Here is a 20,293-nt window from a genome sequence, read left to right as displayed (position 1 = left end):
AATATATATTCCTGTCTTGACTAGATGAGTGTGCAAACTACAATCACCAGGATGACAGGTAGGGCTAGAAGATTATTTTAATCAAAAAAATTCTTCAAGACGGGCTCATAGCATGGAGCCGACCCCAACGATTATAAGCTTACAGGCACGGTACATGCTATCCTAGACTACTCTACACATGAAACTGCCACACGAGTGTCCGGGCTATGCTTGGCTCTTCGCCTCTTCGAGAAGTCAAACAATAATGGAGTACTACTGCAGTGGAGTACTATAGTATGCGTCTGGCCATCTAACACCGAATGAACTGCTGCATTTCCACCGCGTGCGGGAGGGAGAGCGTGTAGCGAAAGCTTCTCCTAGTCCTGCCAGCCACCACGCTCTTGGGCGAGGGAAGGACGCAACTTCATTGACTTACTGCTCCTGCCTTTGCATGTATGACAGGTGGGCCCAACAGGTGGGTGGCCCACCTGTCATACTGCCAATGGCAGGTGCAGTTAAGGCACCAGAGCTCAGTCCGTGAGGGAGACGGTGTCGTACGATATATTTCAATAATTTGCGATTTCCAATGCATTAATTACAATGCATGCATGCATGCCCTGACTTTCCTTTTGATACTTGCATGTGTTGATTTAATGCACCTTGCCAAATTTTGACTATAAATTTAACTAACCAAATGTTCATGCATGTCACAAAAAATTACATCATTGAAAACTATGTTCAAATACGAATCAAACGATATAATTTTTTCTAACATGCACTAACATTTTGTCAGTTAAATCTTTGGTCAAAATTTAGCAGCAATTACAAAGGGGCCCAATAAATATTGTACTCTCACATTTTGTTTTCAGGATAGTCCCACATATAAAATATAAATAATATTACAAGTTGGGGCAGCCCATGTTTTTGATAATTTTAATTGTGGTCTTGTTCAAAAAATTTACGAGGCGGTGGTTGTTCATTTAATGGAGGGTCTTGTACCAGACTTGAACGATACAAAGTGCGACTTGGCACACCGTAACACCACTTGGAATAAGCGGGTAGCTATCTCAAAAAAATCAAAAAATCAAAGAAACGGCGACCTTGCACGTACATAATTTTAAATGATTTTGATGGAGTGAAAAAGGAAAACTACCCCACTACATATATATAGGACGGAGCCTCCGTGCTTCCTTGCTAGGGTTACTCTATTCACACACGCTCATCCTCTCCAGATCTAAACAAGATAGCAGTGGTAACACCGTCTTTCTATCCTCACCGTTGGTTACAGATCCGGACATATCCCCCTCTGACGGTGAAGGGGGGGAGGGGAAGCATTTAGGCCATTGTTGACTATGAGGGAGGAGACCCACTACCGGCCACACTGTTATCTCTAGCCAAGCGCCGACGTGGGAGGTCCTCCGATCCCTTCGTCGTTGCCTTAGTGTGGGCGGATCTGGCCTCCCGCCACCCACCTATCCACATCCCGACGACCTTCAGGTATATCTTCCTCTGAAACCGCCCTAGCTCTACTTCCCGAGCTCACTACATCGCTGCATGTGCATCATTTTGTACCTCTCAGCCCCTCTCGATTGGATGGTCTAACATCACCTATTTTTCTTCTTCTATTGTTAAAGGTAAAGCTACTTCATGGAGTCAAATCTTGTACTTGGTTCAAACAAGAAATAAATGGGGGGATTTAGTATGTACATCGGACTTGGTACAAACATGAAGGAAAGGGGGTGAAAGTAGTACACACTGGTCATCCAACCGGTCTCTGGGTCGAAAAGGGAAATATAGGAGAAATGTTGTACACAGTGGTATGATCAGGACTAGATTTGCTATCCACACATAGGATTAGGTGGCCAGAGTAAACAAAAATGGGACCAATCCAGATATGTTTCTTGGATGTTTGTTTCTCGGGGCAACAAACTATGAATCACAACTTTATGCCCTGGTTTATGTACATTGAGTTGGACTGCTAGTGCACCCACTGTGCCATGCCCTTATAGCAAATATTTAGTTGTTCTTAATCTAATGCCCCTGGTAAAATGAAGCCATGCCACTGTTATAAGCCATGACAAGTTTAGCCAAATGTTTTTGCCTGTAATTGTTTGAGACTCTAATTGTTCCCTCTGTAGCTTTTTGTGCAAACAGGGATATCCATTTCACCTAGTTGTTGTTGTGATCTTTTGGTGCACAGCACAAAACACTTCTTAAAAGAAGTGACTTTTGTGTTGTTTAACTAGAATGTCAGAATGAAACATTTGGTTTATTTCGGTGGAACTACACAAAGGGATATTTGTCTCGGAATACTCATCATCCATATTGGCACCATAACCTTCCTTTAGATAAGAATGATATTTAATGCATGTGTTCATCTCTATTTTGCGACTGCAATGAGAAAATAATGCTATTGTTTACTAGTACACTTGTATCCCTCACTGACAAAACCAATTCTGAAATAGAAGGCCAATCATGTACTTGGTTTCACCAACTGGTGAGGAGAAAGAGAAACAGAGCATGAAGAGGAAGAAGAAGAAGAATAAAGAGGAAACGGTGATCACACGATGGTACCGTCTTATGTTGTCCTGACATCTTGCTAGTGGTATTGTATTACTGTGTTGCTCCTAGTCTTAATTTACTTGGAAGACTAGCAAGATGCCCGTGCATTGCACGTAACATCAAGATGCATTTGTGTATGAGTAGTTTATCTTGTGAGAGAAAAGGATGAACGAGGGAACGCCTTATTTGCAAATGTGGAGAGTGTTGTGGGTACCTTTTTGCACAACTGCCATAGTTTCCTTCCTATCCGTCAGATATAAATCAGACGGCCTATATTGTAGGATGGTAGGGATCATGTTGTGCTAATCATACATTTTAGTGGAACTACACAAGACAAATACAATGAACTGTATCCCAGCCAGTGCTTTAACTCAGCTGGAAGTTCTTGATAATCTTTCAATATAATCTTAGCACTGGTAAACAAGAGTTATTTCAACCATACATTTGAAGTGCACAAAAATATATACTATTGAGTGATTCAAGTGAGTGCTTTATCATCTCTTCTAGGACTACATGAATCAGCTTTTTTGCTTAGGTTGGTACTGTCCTAAGGTCTTCATCCATATTAGTTTGCTGTCATCTCTATTTTTATCATGCTACTGTGATGAGAAACTCCTTTATCTTTGCACGTTAAAGTTTTGCAACATGTGATACATGGCAATGCTCTGAGTGTTGAACTAATTGGCACTGATTAAATAAACTAATACCTCTCTTTAAACAAGATTACTATGTTGCTAACTTTACCCATTAAGATAATGAGGGTGCCTCTATATGTTATTGTATGTTTCATCAACTTGTCCCACTATTACAGTAATCTCACTCTCTTAATATATGTGCCAACAGGGATGCTCGATTTTGGTGGAACTGCACAAAAACTTTGGGTGCTTCATTGCCTTGAGTGCTTCCTTCCTTTACTGTCAGTCTCTTAGCTCGGCTTGCTTCCTTCCTTTGCTGTCAGTCGCTTCACTTATCTCGGCTTCCAGTCAAAGGAAATATTAATTGATATGCTACCTCACAAAGGTTGGGACTAGTCTTTATCCTGATTATTGTGCTTATCATATGTATTGGTAATTTGGTATTGTGCTACTGTTTGCCGATTTCATAAAGGAGTAACTTGGAGCCTGGACTCGCAGGCAAATCATTACATTGGGCAATTTCAGTAGCACTGCACAAAAAGATCAGATGGACATATACTTATGCTGCTGCTATGTACTCCAAAGTTCACTCAGACAAGCATCGATGTTGACAAGAAGAAGTGTCTATATTAATTCGAGTATCAACCGGCGTCAACCTGTTGTCAAACTCCAAGTATTAGGAGAGTGAACGCCAAAAATATTGCTTGGCGCATAGCCCAGAAAAACACAGTCCTGTCTTTGGTCCCAACTTGTGCCTTTTGGTTATCGTCACATATGGTAGCGAACTTTATGGCATGGAGTCTAAAGATTCCAAACAAGTTGGTTGACGTGTATATTCATCTGGCACTTAATCAGTCTGCACGCCATGGATGCTCTATTTCAGTCAAACTACACAAAAAATTTGCGTGGTTCATTTTCTCAACCGCCTCCTTTCTTGTCTGCAATGTAGAATTTTGGCGAGGTACAGGACCAAGATGAGCCAGTAAATTAGTTGGATGAAAGTAGTGGCCAAGTTGCTCAAACCTCCCTCGGCACGAGGCCACTATTTGAGGATAAATCTACAAGCAAAGTTTGAATTGTATGTGCTGCCTTTTATGTACTCGAAAGTTTAATCGTACAAGCATTTACTCGAAAGTTCGGATTTTCTGTACCATAGGTAATTAAACTTTGTCCATGGAAGGTATTGGTTGTGATCTCAGTCATTTGGATGCATAAACATACTGAACATGTGTATATCTGAATCTTTTTGTGAATTATCTATGAATATTCGCGTGTGATCTATCAATTATTTGGATGCATAGACATGCTGAACTTGTGTATATATGAATCTTTTGAGTTGTTGATTGTGAATGTTGGCTATGAATATGAACGTGTCTTGTGAACCTAAGTTTGATGCGAATGTTTACCTTTTCTGTTGTACTTGTGTGTGTACTTGTTAGTATGTCTACTGTGGGATTTGTGACGTGTGGGTGCCAACAGCACACCTTCTTCCCGAGAAGAATTGCACTTGCTTTGTTAGGCTAGCAATGGCGCATCAGCTCTTTTTAATCTTTTTTCTCTGTCTTCCCCCTCCCCCGCTCAACCCCTGTCGTAATGTTTTCGACCTCAAAACAAACATAGTACTGCCAATACTAGGAAAAGGCCTCCTAGTGGCGCACCTGTTTTGGCTACTAATGGCGCACTACAGGTGCGCCACTAGCATCACGCCATTAGATTTTTTTACTAACCAGATACTAATGGAGCAACCGTGGTGCGCCATTAGTATATCCCACGGTGCGCCATTAGTATGCCTCCTAGGGGGCCATATTTACCCATGTGCTCTAGCTTACTAATGGCGCACTAGTTGATGATGCGCCACTAGTGTGCTTTTTGCAGTGCGCCACTAAAGTGCTGAGTGGTGCGCCACTAGTATGAATATTAGGGATTATTTTCTTTTCTTTTCTGATATTTGAACAGGTTACAAAATATATTACTGGACAGAATATAGGCAGCACCACACAACAACAGCAGATTCATCGAATACAATGGAAGATTAGTCTCCAAATACAATTCATCATATTAGTCTCCGAATTCAAAAGACCGAACAAAGATAGAACATTACAAGTCTCGAGACCGCGAGTAGTGAGTTTGTCTTCACATTACAAGTCGATATCGATCATCTAAACTACCATCACATAGAAGAGAGCTGCGGTCATCACAATGAGCATCATCGCGATGAAACTAGTCTTCATCTGGTTCCTCCTCCGCTCCCTCCTCTCTCCCGCTAGATAGCGCGCGTATCTAGATTCTGCCTCCGCCCTAGTGGTGTACCCTTTGTAACTGTTACCGCTGAAATGGTGAACCTGTCTCCGACACTCCTCCCAGTCGTCGTAGACTCCGGGAACCTTACCCTTGTACACGACATACGACGGCATCTCTATGCACTAGCCAAACAAAATGTTAGTAGCAATTCACAGACAATACATAAGCAACATATACGTATGCAACAAAAGGATCGGAAGATAAAAGCAAGACATTAATAGCACGATTCATTATCCTACTAATAAATAGCATCGATTACATCTAAGTTGAACGACTGTCCAAACCAAAGAGACATACAAGTTCATTAAAGTTTAATTACAACATGAGCTAATCGATATTTCAGAACTACACATAGCATCACTACTTTCGACTCGACTCAGGGACCGGAGTGTGGATGAAGCCGCTGTCTCTCATGATGGTCATGAAATCGCGGGCGTTGTCAGCCTGCGTTTGTAGAGTTGTGTCTATATCACCGTTGGACGGTTAATATCTGAGGTAGAACTGCCCCGAGGTACGAAGGACATCTTGATGGATGATTTCCGCAAACTCCAACTGGATGCCAAAGAATTCTTGTCTAATTTTCGCGTCCTGGATTGCTGACAAACTTGCGGCCCAATCTTTGAGATTATTTGGTAGCAGAAGGTGATTATGGTTCCGTACGATCGCCCGCATGTGATGGAGGGCGTAGTAGGCATCCTTCTGACCGCCAAGCGGCTGCTTGACACAGGGGAACGTCATATTGTGGGCGAACACATGCTTGCCGTACCTACAAACTGGCCTCGTGAAGGTGCCTCCAGATCTGGCGTAGCCGGGGAGGACATCATCAAGAACTTTCTTGATATTTGTGTAGTCTTTCTTCGACTGACGGTCCGAGTCGAAATACGTGGCCATGGAATATTTCGGGCTTAATAGGATCAGTCTGCAATGTGTGTCACTGCACAAAACACGGAATGTTAGAAAAAAAAGAACGATCGAAATCTAAGAAATCATATGTTACGGGGCGGTGATGGGATGACTTACTTGGGAAAGTAAGGCACGAGGAAGTTATCCTTATCTGGGTTTGCCAGAATGACGCCTTCGAGGTATGAACTCGCGGCTTGCCGGTCCCCAGCGCTGCCCAAGATCTTGGCACGCATGTAGAAGGGGTCGACTATCACGATGTACAGGGTCTTGTCTCTAATGATCCGCATCTCCATACTCGGCGAAAATAGCCGAACGAAGGTGTACTGCAGCGGATGAAGGTTAAACATTGCGAAGATGTCATCAAACCGTAGGACGATCGTACCCCCGATGGCGTTATCCACAAAGCCCTTGCCCTTTGGCACCTTGGCGACGAAAACTAGGTATGCCACATCATTCTCGGAGAGACGCTGCTTCTCCAAAGAAAGAACACTGTCATGCAGACTCCGCATAGCACCGGTTGCAGCATTGAGTAGATTAGTCAGTAGCATCGGCCTACCCGCCACATGCACCCTCCTCGAGATATCCTTAGGTGAAGGTGGACCGTACTGAGCACGAATCGTACTCGGTGCTGGCTGGCTCGCACCCTTGTTACTATTTCTTTTCCGTCCCTTCTTCTTCTGATGTAATAGGATCGAGTTCTGCTCACAGACCGCCTTCTTGAGTGTGTTGGGGCTGATAATATTTCACCCCTCGGCTATCTGAGGCTCGGTGAAGGGGGCAGCTGGAGGCGTCTCCTGAGAACTGTGCCGGACGACGCCTGTTGCAATTTGGTTTCTCCGCGGTACCAACATGATCACGGTCGTCTTTTCAGGGTTGGGTTCTTGAGAAGGAGGCCCGAAGAATTCGTCATCGTACCCATGTTCGGCAAAGTACTTATCAATGTTGTTAAATATACCGTCGTCGTTGTCCGGATCATGTGCCATATGCATGTTCGGATCCTGTGCCGTAGGGATGTCCGGCATGTTCGGTAGCGTTGCGGTGGTCTTGCCATTGCTTGGCGCCAGCACGACTGGCGGTGTTGTCTGTGGGGTGGTGTCCCCTGCCCCCAAACGAATCTGGCTCTTCGGCCAAAGCAGGGGCCAGCTTACGCAGGCGCTGAGGGTCATCACATCATCTTCGTCGGCCCCAGCGGGTCGAATTGGAGGTAACAACTCATCACAGCCTAGCAACACCCGAACCAGTTCAACCCTATACATGGTCGGTGGCATTGGATTACCGTGCAACACGGGGTTGCCCGGTTGAACAATTCTGCCCTTGGAGAAATCAATCAACTTGCCGCCCACGAAGTGCAGGAGACTGCATGGAACATCGGCAGCGCCCTGCGAAAACATGTAGGGCGTCAGGGATGCCCAGTCAAAGGCAAGGAGATGAAGTCATCGGCCAAGTGGCTTAGTTACCGTGATGTCATCGAGTTCGGCTAATGTCGAGGAACCACCAACGGCGAGCGTGCAACTAACGGAGGGGCCGCTTGTTGCCGAGGTGCTGGCCGGTGTACACCCGGGTGCATTAAGCTCAAATGCTCATGCCAGCGTCGGAGACACAAATACCGCCTCCGCCGGAGAGACCAATGGCGCCACATGAGCGTTGTGCGAGTTGCTGTCCATGAAGCTAGGAACCGGGGACGGCCCCTGTTGGCCGCCCGCAATCCACGCCTGCAGCCCCTCAATCAAGGTAGGCACAATGGCGGTGAGCGTCGTTCCTAGTTGTTGTTGCACTTGCTCTTGTACAATCTCCGGAATTCGCGCCACTTGTGCCTTGAGTTCTTGAACCTCACGTGACTGGCTTTCTGAGATGGTCTTTCTCTCCTTTCGCCCACCAGTGTTATAGTATGACGACCATTTTGTGGACAAGCCTTTGTCGGCCACACGACCAGCTGACGACGGCTTACACAACTTATCCTTGTTTTTCATTACGTTCCACACCCTATTTAGAGTGATGTCCCAAGGGGAGCTCTGAGACGACCCCGCGCTACTGCTTTCAGTCTCCTGCGGAAGGAATGTGAACCATGTAGAAATTTGGCTTCATTAATTAGAATGCAACCAGATGGAGCTAATTACGCGGGGGTGTATTCCTTACCAGAACACGCTCAAGCGCCCTAGTCTTGGGATCCGTGGTAAGCTCCTTTGTTACCAGGTCCTCCTTGTACCGGGCCCTGACATAGTTCCTGGTCTGCTTGTCACGGTATTTCTCGAAGCGGGGCGGTAGGCCTTGCTCGGCACGCTCCACGTCCTCCTCGTCTCATATAGGCTCCGCCACTCTGTAACCGTCGGGACTGAGTTGGTGGACACCTAAGCTCAACTCTCGCATTTCTTTCCCCCACTGACTTGATTCCACAGTTGCGCTGCTCTCGCACTTGATCTTGAACTCCTTGTAGTCATCTTCGCTGACCGAAGGATTTTTCGCCTTGATCTTCTCATAACTATCACCTTTGTCAATCATTCTCTTCACCGCGCTTCTCCAAGTAGACAGGGTCGTGCTCATCCTCGTGAGGGCGGCACTATTCACTTTATTCCCTGAGAGGCGTGTTTTTGCAAAGTCAGCGGGGAACTTGTATCGTTCGTGCAGCTTCGTGAGGAGGAGGCTGCGCAAATTCCCTCAGTCCTTATGCCTTAGGTTCTTGGTGTTGATCGAGACGATGCTCCGGAGAATGCACCTGAGCTGAACCGAGTACCCCTTGACTAATTGTTTGGGCGCCATTGGCTTCCCGTCAGAGTTCACTTCAGTAAATTCCTCCTTGACGGTGCCGAGCACGTTCGGGCGCCGATCCTTCCGTTGCCTCTTCGGTTGGCTACAATTTGTGCGTGCGCTGCCATCATCAGTGGTGGCATCCTCGGCGGCACCATCAGTGGGGTCATCCCCGAAGCCACTAGGGGTTGTGTAGTCAGGATCGGTGTCTTCCGCGGCGTCCTCATAGCGGTGAGGTTCTTCCTCCATCTCCTGGGACAAATCCCGGAATTGCTTTCCCGAACCGCCGGCCTCATTGTTGTGGGCCATGTTTCGCTCTAAATAGGAAAAAAGTTTGGTCAAAAAGTTGGTTATTGTCAAGGAACAAGATCATGGTCTCATCATTTAGGGTTTGTCGACACCGAGGCATCCTAAAAGCTAAGCTTTTATCATTTAGGGTTTGTCGACGCCAAGGCACCCTAAAAGCCTAAGCTTTCATCATTTAGGTTTTTATCGACATCGAGGAACCCTAAAAGCCAAGGTTTTATAATTTATGGTTTGTCGACACCGAGGCATCCTAAAAGCTAAGCTGGGAAGGAGAATTCTAAGTTGGGCCTAATCACTTGGCTATATTGCCACCTATGGTTTAATTCAGCAAGAATAAAGGGTCAGTTGATCCTACTTAATTAAGTACTAAGATACCCCAGCCCGTGCATTAGTCACAAGTACCCATATGTCCTATTTTTAGCAAAGTCATGCTAAAATTCACGGAAAATTTCAGCATGACCTTTGCTGAAAATAGGACATATGGAGTACCCGAATTTGCCGGAACGGAAGTTAATCGACATTCCGGCAAACTCAAGGGCCTCTCGGGGTACCTACAAAATCATCACGACACGATGGTCGAAGACAAAACCCAGCAAACTAGCAAAGTTACTGACGTGTTTACAGAAATTGTTTTCTGTAAAAGATGATCATCATCTTTACAAGTCTTTCTCAATGTGATCACAAGTAATTCAGAGCATCACAAGGCATTAAAAGATCATATTACTTGACTGTTGTAAGCAGTAAACAGTAAACAACACTCGCTCAGAACAGGGGATGTGCAGAGTAATAAAAAACAGAGTTATCCATAAGCAGAAATGAAAAACAGGTAAACAGTCTACAAACAATTTTATCATCCCAGCAATAAGATGCGAGTACATATTATGTAGCATCAGGAGAAGATCAAAGGAAATGACCAGTCCAAAAGCGGAAAGAAGAAGAGTATGTAAATAACAAAGAACTGTCGTCTGTGTTGACAACAGAAAGCTATGCTCACACATCTCCATTGTTGCTTCAGAAAATATGCCGTACAACATATAAGCATAAGCACAAGATAGTTAGGTTACTAACAGACTTCCAAAGCTATTTCAAGTTCAGTTATTTCAAACTTGAAAAACTGAATTACTGTAGGATACAAACTGAATTTGGTTCAGTTATTTCAAAGCATTTACTATATGCTAAATGAAACAAAAATCGAGAATAAAGTAGGCTAATCAAACAGAAACTCGACTGATTTGGGTTTCCAAGTTCAAAAGTTTCTACTAGTACCAAACTTCTGCAGTATGGTAATCATGGACAGCAGTACGAAACCCAAAAAAATAGCTTGTTCATCTGTACAACTAACGCAAATACCAACTATTTCTACTCAACTTCTTCTACAATATGCATTTACAATATGCTCTACGCGAGGGGCCATCCTCTAGGCCCTACGCGAGTGGGTGGCGCACGGCCACGCGGGGGGCGGCTGGCGCGGTGAGTATGAGCCCGAAGGGAAGTAGTGGGCGGCACAAACGACGACTAAACAAGGGGAAAAGCAGGGTAATCAATGGAGACGCTCATCGCGGAGCTGGGGAAGGAGACGGCGAGGCCAAGGGTGGTCGGGGCAGCGTGGATAGACACCGAGAAGTAGTGGTCGGTGATGAGGAAGAAGAGGTCAATGCGCTCGATCCTTGGTGACCCGGCTCCAATCCATGGACGTAGGCGATGAAGGTGATGATGTTGTTGCTCCTGGCGCAGCTCCTAGGCGATGTCGACACGACGATGGAGCCCGGCCCGGTCGGTGGCCGCGGTGATGCGCGGTGGCCGTGCTCGGGGAGGATCTGGGCAGCGGCGCGTGGGTCGGGGCGGCGACGTAGTGGGTCTGGGCGGCGGCGCGTGGGTCTGGCGAAGGGAGGGAGAGAGGCCCGAGGGAGAGGGGAGCAAGTGGAGTGGGGGGGAGGGTTAGCAATGGCGCACCACCTAGCGGTGCGCCATTAATAATTTTTTTGATAGCAATGGCGCACCTCCTGGCGGTGCGCCATTAGTAATCTTATTTTGGATAGCAATGGCGCATCCCCTAGAGGTGCGCCATTAGTAATCTTCTTTTGGATAGCAATGGCGACACCCCTAGCGGTGCGCCATTAGTAATTTTTTTAGGATTTTTTGTTGCCTAGGGGAGGGCCGGCAGCGGCATCTAGAACCCTAGGTCTCGCTCGGGGGGAGGGAGGGGGTGGGTGGTGCGCTCGGCCGATTTCGTTCGGGGGAACCGAGCGAGGAGACAGGGGAGGGTGTGGGGGGTCATCGGCGGCAGTGGAACGGGGGAGGGTGCGGGGGGTCGTCGGCGGCGGTGGAGCGGGGGAGGGTGCGGGGGATCGTCGGCAGCGGTGGAGCGGGGGAGGGTGCGGGTTGTCATCGGCGGCGATGGAGCGGGGGAGGGTGCGGTGGGCGGTGGAGCGGGCCATGAATTAAATTTAAAAATATTCATGAGTTCAAAAAATATTAACAAATTCAATACTTTTTGTGAATTAGAAATTCAATACCATAATAAACATAAATAAATATTCATGAGGACACTAGAACAGAAGAAATATCATTTCAATATGTCGAAATACAATCGAGAAATGAAGGCTACAATTTAAATACAATAGATCTTAGCTAGCTATCTGTTAACAATCTTCTTGCCCTTATTTTTCGTAAATGGAGTTCTTCCCTTGAACGGACGTCCTTTAGGTAGGGTGGTCCTGCTTCTTCTTGCGGTGTATGCTGGTACTTCATCGTCGTCGTCGTCGTCATGTTCCATCTTCGGGTCGCCGTACTTGTCGAAGTCTTGCTCATTGGCGACTCCATCCATTCCGATGATCTTCCTTTTGCCTCTTCTCACGACAACACGACTGGGCTTTGACGGGTCGGTAAATGAAGAAGCATTGGTCCACTTGGGAAGCCAGTACCCATGGCTCATTTTTCACGGTGACGTTTGCGCCCACCGTCTTGGATTTGGCTTCGGGTATAACCATGGTGGTCAAATACTGGTCTTCTTTTATGACCCTCTTGGCCCATCTGACACGGCACATCGAGACCTTCTCTCCAGCGTAGCTCAGCTCCCAGATCTCCTCGATCATTCCGTAGTATCTGTTCTTGTCGTTACCGGTGTAGGATTCCATGGTTACCCCGGAGTTCTGACAACCATCGGTCTTCATGTCCTTTCCCTCGGTGTAGAATGAGTAGCCGTTGATATCGTACGCCTCATATGTCATCAGGTTGTGCTCGGCCCCCTGTGACAAGGCGAATATGAGTTGTTCTTCCGCGGAAGAATCCTCATGTAAAGGGTACGACAGAAGCTTCTGCTTGAACCAATGCGTGAAACATGAGTTGTGCTCTTTGATTATATCTCCGTCCGTCCTCTGTTGGCCTTGGTCATTTTACATCTTCTCAATAAAGGTTTTGTGCTCTACCATCCAAGGATCGACCACGTCTATGTGTTGTAGCGCGACTAGGTTTGCTCTTTCAAAGTCGGCGAGTCGACCCTCGAAGTCGACATGCATTTCGCGGCGACCCTCACGGTGACCCCATCCAGCGAGCCTGTCGAGGTGCCTGTTGACGGGCAAACCAATGGGGTTCTCGATGCCTAGATAATTCATGCAGTAGGAGATGCACTCTTCGGTCAGAAAGCCCCTAGCTATGCTTCCCTCTAGACATGACATGTTGCGAATGTATCCTTTGATGACACCATTCATCCTTTCGAACGGCATCATGCTGTGCAGGAACGTCGGCCCGAGTTGGGTGATATCCTCCATGATATGGACCAGCAGATGCACCGTAACGTCGAAGAATGCAGGCGGGAAGTACATCTCAAGCTCGCATAGTATCACCACGATCTCTTCCTGTAGCCTTCTGAGTTGCCTCATGCCAACCGACTTCCGAGAGATGACGTCGAAAAAGTTGCATTGGCCAAATAGTGTTTCATAGACATGCGCGTCCATGATCCCACGGATTGCAACTAGAAGTATCTGCGTCATCAGCACGTGACAGCCGTGAGACTACATCCTGCTGAACTTCTGCTTCGCTGAGTCTAGGTATCTTCTTATCTTCCCCGCGTAACCGTAAGGAAGTTTTACTCCTACGAGGCATGTGAAAAACTGATCGATCTCCTCCTGACTTAGAGTGAAGCACGCGGGAGGGAAGTCATTTCCGGTCTTCTTGGCCTTTTTGCCATTGCGACGACTTTCCATGTCCTGCTTCGCCTCATCATCATCATCATTAGTGTGAAGCTCCTCCCTAATGCCCATTGATTTCAAGTCTGCCCTTGCTTTTGGACCATCTTTGGTCCTCTCTGGCATGTTGAGCAGGGTACCAAGCAGACTCTCGCACACGTTCTTCATGATATGCATCACATCAAGGTTGTGAGGCACACGGTGGATCTTCCAGTACGGCAAGTCCCAGAAAACAGACCTCGTTTTCCATACCTTCAGCAGCGGCTCTAGCGCCTTTCGCTTCTTTCCCTGCTCTGGCGCCTTTTGCTTCTTTCCCGGCAGTGGGCAATCTTTCCAATTTTTCAGCAGCTTGTCTATTTCCTCGCTTTCACCATCGAACAGATCCTTGTGTTTTCTCCATGGGTCATCATCGCGAAGCCACCTTCGATGTCCCATGAACACGGTTTTCGAAGACCCGGGATCTCTATCTAGCTGGCGATACATTGTGTCATCCATGCACCTGACGCATCTAGAAAATCCGTGGACCACCTGCCCCGCGACATATACGTAACCGAGATAGTCCTGCACCATCGTGAGCAGTGCAGCTCTCATAGGGAAATATTCTTTCTCTGCGGCGTCCCACGTATTGGCTGGCGTTTTCCACAGCGTGTCTAGCTCCTCTTTCAGCAGCCCCAGATACAGATTTTGTCATTCCCTGGTTGTTTCGGACCTTCAATTAGCATACTCATGTGAATGTACTTCCTCTTCATGCACAACCAGGGGGGAAGGTTGTACATCCACACAAACACAGGCCAGACGCTATGTGTGCTTCTCTGGCTGCCAAACGGATTGACTCCATTGGTGCTCGTGCCCAGCACGATATTCCTTGGGTCGTTCCCAAATTCTGGGTGTTTGAAGTTCAACACTTGCCACTGGGTCCCATCCTTAGGGTGACTCAGCATCTTGTCTTTTTTATTTATCTCCGGATCATTTGCGTCATCTTCTCACTTCCTCTCCTCCCTATCCGCATGCCAACGTAGGAGCTTTGCTACCTTAGGGTCCGCGAAATACCGCTGCAGACAAGGAGTGATCAGGAAGTACCACACCACTTTTCGAGGAGCTTTCTTCCTCTTCTTGTATCGAGTGACGCCGCACACCGGACATATGGTAGACTCCACATGCTCGTCCCGATAAATGATACAATTGTTCGTGCACACCTGGTATTTCACGTGCGGTAAATCCAGAGGACACATGATTTTCTTTGCCTCCTCGAAACTGGTCGGGCACTTGTTCCCCTTGGGAAGACGTTCATGCCAGAATGACATGTTCTCATTGAAGCATGCGTCAGTCATTTTTTGTTTTACCTTCATCTCCAGAGCCATGAGAGTTACTTTCAGGCGGGTATCCTCGAGCCTGCATCCTTCATACAATGGAGTAGCCGCGTCTATCTCCAGTTGATCCAACTTGGCTTTCTCTCGGGCGGCAGCTCTTGCGTTATCCGTCTGCTTGAGAAGCAGCTCTTAAATATGAGGGTCCTGCACCCAGCCCATCGATGGTCCATCGTCGTTTGCTCCGGCATCTTCATCTTCATGATCATGCCCTTCGTCTTGATCTTCCTCATCAACATGTCTGGCATCTTCTACATGATGACTGTGTACATCATCACCATCGTGATCATGTCCTGGAGATTCTTTGTCTTCTCGCCCGCCCTCGCCGCGGTGGTTGTCTTGCTGCCCTTCCTCATTTCTTGCCCGGCCCCCATGGACGACTTCATAGTCATCTTCATCACCTTACCACCGATAGCCATCCATGAAACCACACAAGAGCAGGTGGCCCCGCACCTTCCCGGAATCCAGGTCCGCAATAAGGCTCTTCAGCTTGCATCTTCGACACAGACATCTTATCTCCGTCTCGTTCTTTTGAAGCATCTCGGCCTTCGCGGAGCTCAGAAACCTATTCACGATGCCTTCAGTCATCGTCCAAACCATGGTCGCCTGTGGGGTAGAGCAAAACGATATTTTAGAACCAAGAAAAAATTTGGCATGACTTTCCCTAAAAATAGGACCAAAAAGAATGCATATAGTGCCAAAATTCTCGTCGAAATGGAAATGAATCAACGTTACGGCAAAATATTGGCAACTATCGCATTTCAAATACTGGTACCTACAAACACAAACATATATGCAACACCACAAACATACATAGATCTAGCTAGGCCATAAAAAGTGCATGTGCACGCTGTTGGAGGGAGAAAAAGTAGATCTACAACATAAAGAAAGCTTTCCCCTTACTTACCTATCAAAAAAAGGTAATTTAACCACTTAATTTGGATGAATCTATGGTGCAAATGAGGTGAGGAGGAGGAGGCAGCCGAGACAAGCTTGGAGGAGGAGGTGGAGAGAATGAAGTAGGGAAAGTGAGTGTGTAGGTGGCTGTCCAAAATATCTGGCTGGTCCCAGGTTACTAATGGCACACCACCAACAAATGCGCCATTAGTAACCCTGGTTACTAATGGCGCACCGGCTGGTGGTGCGCCATCAGTATTTTTGGAAAAAAATTGATAGTAGTGGCGCAAGGGTGAGCGGTGCGGCATTACTAGTTAAAACTAGTAATGGCGCACTGTGCCCTGGTGCACCATTAGTATTTTTGGGAAAAAAATTATGTTAGTAGTGGCGCACCATGCGTGTGGTGCGCCATTAGTGTCTATCACACTAATGGCGCACCGACACATGGTGCGCCACTGCAATATAGTAGTGGCGCACCACATGTCTGGTGCGCCTTTAGTGTCCATATTATCTATAGACCTTTTCCTAGCAGTGTGCTTTTTTTGGGACTTGATGAAAAAACAAGTGCTGGTTTCTGTAGGTTGGCCTGCCCAGCAAATGGGCTACTGGTCCACCACGAACTGGGACGCTAAAAATACAAGTTGTATGGTGCAGAGGCAAGTAAAAAAAGCCATCGAGAGCCATCCACTAATGAAAAAAAATCACGTCTGATGTGCTTCTTCAGTCCCGCCGCCGGCCCCCTCTTTTATCCAGTTTGCTCCATTCCCCAACCGGCAACATGGGACGGAAGTTTATTTCCCACCCATGCCTACCGGGGGATTGATGGCTGCTTGTCCAAGTGATTTTTCGATAAGAAACTGCATGTTTCAGAGGCAGAGCATTTAAATCAACATGCACTTTTCAACCATGGATAATAGAATGTTGGAAATTTTATTCATGGTAAAAAATGGAACTAACAACAAGTTAACATCATGCTGATCAACATTCATGTATAGCACATCTTCATATGATGCAAATTCAAAAAGATATGCTATTTTCAAAATGGCAAGACAATGTTTTTTAACTAGGAATGGCAAGACAATGTTGAGTGTGCGAAAAACTGGGTAAACTAGGGACGATATTTTGGCAAGTGTTAGATATTTTTCAAATGCACCAGTTCGAATCGAACCCGGGTAGTACTGCTTTTGGGTGAGAGGGCTGCAGCCACCGGGCTAGTGCGGTATGTTCGAAAGAATGAAGGCGTCTTCCCCGGCTCTGGTTCTTTCTCGTCCGTGTGCGCTCGCCTTGGCGCTGTGGTGTGTCGTTGTCAACATGCTCAACAATCAAGTGGAATCCGGAGCGTACTGTACACCGACAGACTGACAGTGGGGACCCACCAGGTCCAAGCCGTACGCAAGCACGTGCCCCATTGGAAAAAAAGCTTCCTCCTAATTGTATACTGACGTTGGGGCCCACGAGTTTGTCAACCTTAGTCAATAAACGAAATAAATTTCCAACGATGACTGTCATCGGGGAGCTTTTTCTTAGGGGTATCAAGGATCTTTTTATTTTGTTGTTGCGGAAAAGGGATATCAGGGATCTAGCTGGTATCATTTTTTTCTAGACGGCGAACAAGTATCAGCTAAGCCTAGATTTTGTTTTTTAACATGTGTGGCCCACGACATACGGAGACAGTGGTTTCAACTTATTTTTTGAGGTCCATACCGACCTATGGGCCTCCCAGCGTAGGTTTTACTTTTTCTTAAAGATCGGCAGCCCAATGTATTTTTTTAATAAAACGCCGATCTATGTTCAATTTATCTATATATAAGAATAATAATGCTATGTCCAATTTATGTTTTCCCTTCTAAGCACATTATATATATTTATATTATTACTATTATCATATATTTTATAGAGACATATATATACATTATAAAAACATCCCACTCGTTATTAACTTATAAAAGTAAATGTTTAGCAGAAGTTGGCAAGGAAAATCCTAGTTGTTTTTGACTCATAGGCAAGGAAAATCCTGGTGATTGCGTACAAAATCTTGCGAAGATTTTAACGACCAATGCAATAATAACATGCACATTTTTGTTTTGAGAAATAACTCGCTAATTTGTTAATTATATATATATATAATGTGTCGCTCTGGTTTATTTTTTGATATTAATTTCTCCTTCTAACCTAACATTATATGTAGAATGAGCCCAGCTAATTCGTGTATTTCAAGGAAGTACAAATGGGATGGGATTTCTTAGAAAATATTAAATGGGCCGCATTGACACAAATGGACTGTAAATTCTAGAAAACATGGGTTAAATATATGCCACATTTTTGCAGGCTGACATGTGGGCCAATAGGTCGAAGCCTACACAAGGCGTTGTCAACTTGGTCAATAAATGATTATGACATCCATAGCCATTGGATTTATATCCAACGGCTGACATGCACCTTCCACCTCTCGTCTTCTTCCTCCAGCATCTCCGGGACCGCCTGGTACGGCCTCCGAAAGCTAGCGGCTCTACTTAGCACGCATCGCTGCGAAGCGCTAACCTACTGTCGGCCAGGATATCCCTCCACCTCTCCACACCTCCTGTTATTCTCCACGGACTGCAGCCCCACGCCGCAACAGAACCAGTTATACCCCTTGTACTCCTCTCAATCTGCAACTCCACTGCCGAGTCTTCCCATCCCCGGGTCATTCCCGTCCCGGGCCTCACCGTCGTCCACCGCCTCGCTGTGCTTGGCACGGCGTGGTCAACAAACGAGAGTCATCAGAAGAGGACTATACATGGAGAGCCTGACGACTGGGACCCATGAGGTCCATGGTCGCACGCAAGGAAAGTTCCTCCTTATTAAGTTGAAAAAAATTGTTTCCTCCCCCTGAAAGTTGGGACCCACCAGCTGTATCTTCGCACGGAAGGAAGTGTCTCCTTGTTATGCAAAAAAAACTATTCCTCCCGTTGACAGTTGGGACCCGTCAGATTTGGTGGCTGACTTGTGGGCCTACTAAGCGGACGTGTACGCAGGGCTTTGTCAACTTAATCAACAAATAATTCTAGCAGCTGGACCATTGGATGTTAATCCAACAGCCGTGCTCCTTCTTCCACCTCTGTTCTTGCTCCTGTCTCCCGTTGGTGGCACCGCGGCAGTGCTGCCACGCACCCGAAACAGTCAAGTTTCCCACTCCTCTCCATCTGTGACTCCACTGTCGCATCTTCCCCATCTCCGGGTCGATCTAGTCTAGGGCCTCGCCTCGTCCACGGGCCTTGGTGCACTCGGCACGATGTGGTCAACGTTGTCAACAAACGAGAGTCATCAGAAGATGAATGTACATATGAGGCTGACAGTGGGGACGCACCACGCCCATGGACGCATGCATGCAAATGCATCCTTTTTACCCTAAAAAATAATGTTTTCTCCCCCTGACTGCTGGGATCCACCAGCTACATCTTCGCACACAAGGAAGTGCGTCCTTATTACGGGCAGAAAAAATATTTTCCCCCTGACAGCTGGGACCCAGTAGCTATATCTTCGCACGCAAGGAAGTGCGTCCTTATCCTCCCTGACAGCTGGGACCCTCCCGGTCGAAGCGTATGTACCTTTGTCTGTCTAGTCATGAATGTTATATGTACATACTGGTCGATCGGTCGCTCTGCAAAGAGGAACCATGGCCGAGTAAGTAGCGCCACATGTCATAGTAGAGCCCCCAACATGGCAGTTCAGGCTGTCCTGTCTAAACCATGTACACATACATACAACCACACACCAAAAAGTACGGCCACATGCGTACATACGGGCAGGGTCTCGAACTCCTACTCGCGCATACGTACGGCCTGGCTCGTGTACATTGCTGGGTCGGAATGGAGAAACTGCGTCATCGTGTTCATTAGGAGCCAACCGACTTGGATGGAACAGCCAATCGAAACGAGGCCTAGCGTACCGCGGAACGGAGGAAACGGCCTTGTGTTCGACTAGCCACGGCCGAAACGGGATCCCGTTCATCGGGAGGGGTCTGGCGTACCGCAAAACGGAGGAAATGGACTTCTCTTGGACCTCCTATGGTCGAAACGGGGTCCTGTTGATCGGCAGGGGTGTGGCGTACCGCAAAACAGAGGAAACAGATTTGTGTTGGAGCGCTACGGTCGAAACGGGGGTCCTGTTCATTGGGAGGGGTGTGGCGTACCGCAAAACAGGACACCACGGGATACTGTTCATCTCCACCGTCAACTGCCTCCACGGGCTACTGTTCATCCACCTTCGACCTCCTCCGGCCTCTACCTGTGATTGTTCATCCACGGCGTCTCCCATCCTACTTCCACCATCCACTGTTCATCCACGGGCTCCTGTTCATCCAGCCTCCACCACTCCTCCACCGGCTACTATTCAACTGTCCCTCTCCACGGGGTCCGATTCAACCACC

The sequence above is a fragment of the Triticum urartu genome, chromosome 4 (assembly GCF_003073215.2).
Source record: "Triticum urartu cultivar G1812 chromosome 4, Tu2.1, whole genome shotgun sequence".
NCBI lineage: Eukaryota > Viridiplantae > Streptophyta > Magnoliopsida > Poales > Poaceae > Triticum > Triticum urartu.
This window is presented reverse-complemented; position numbering follows the sequence as displayed.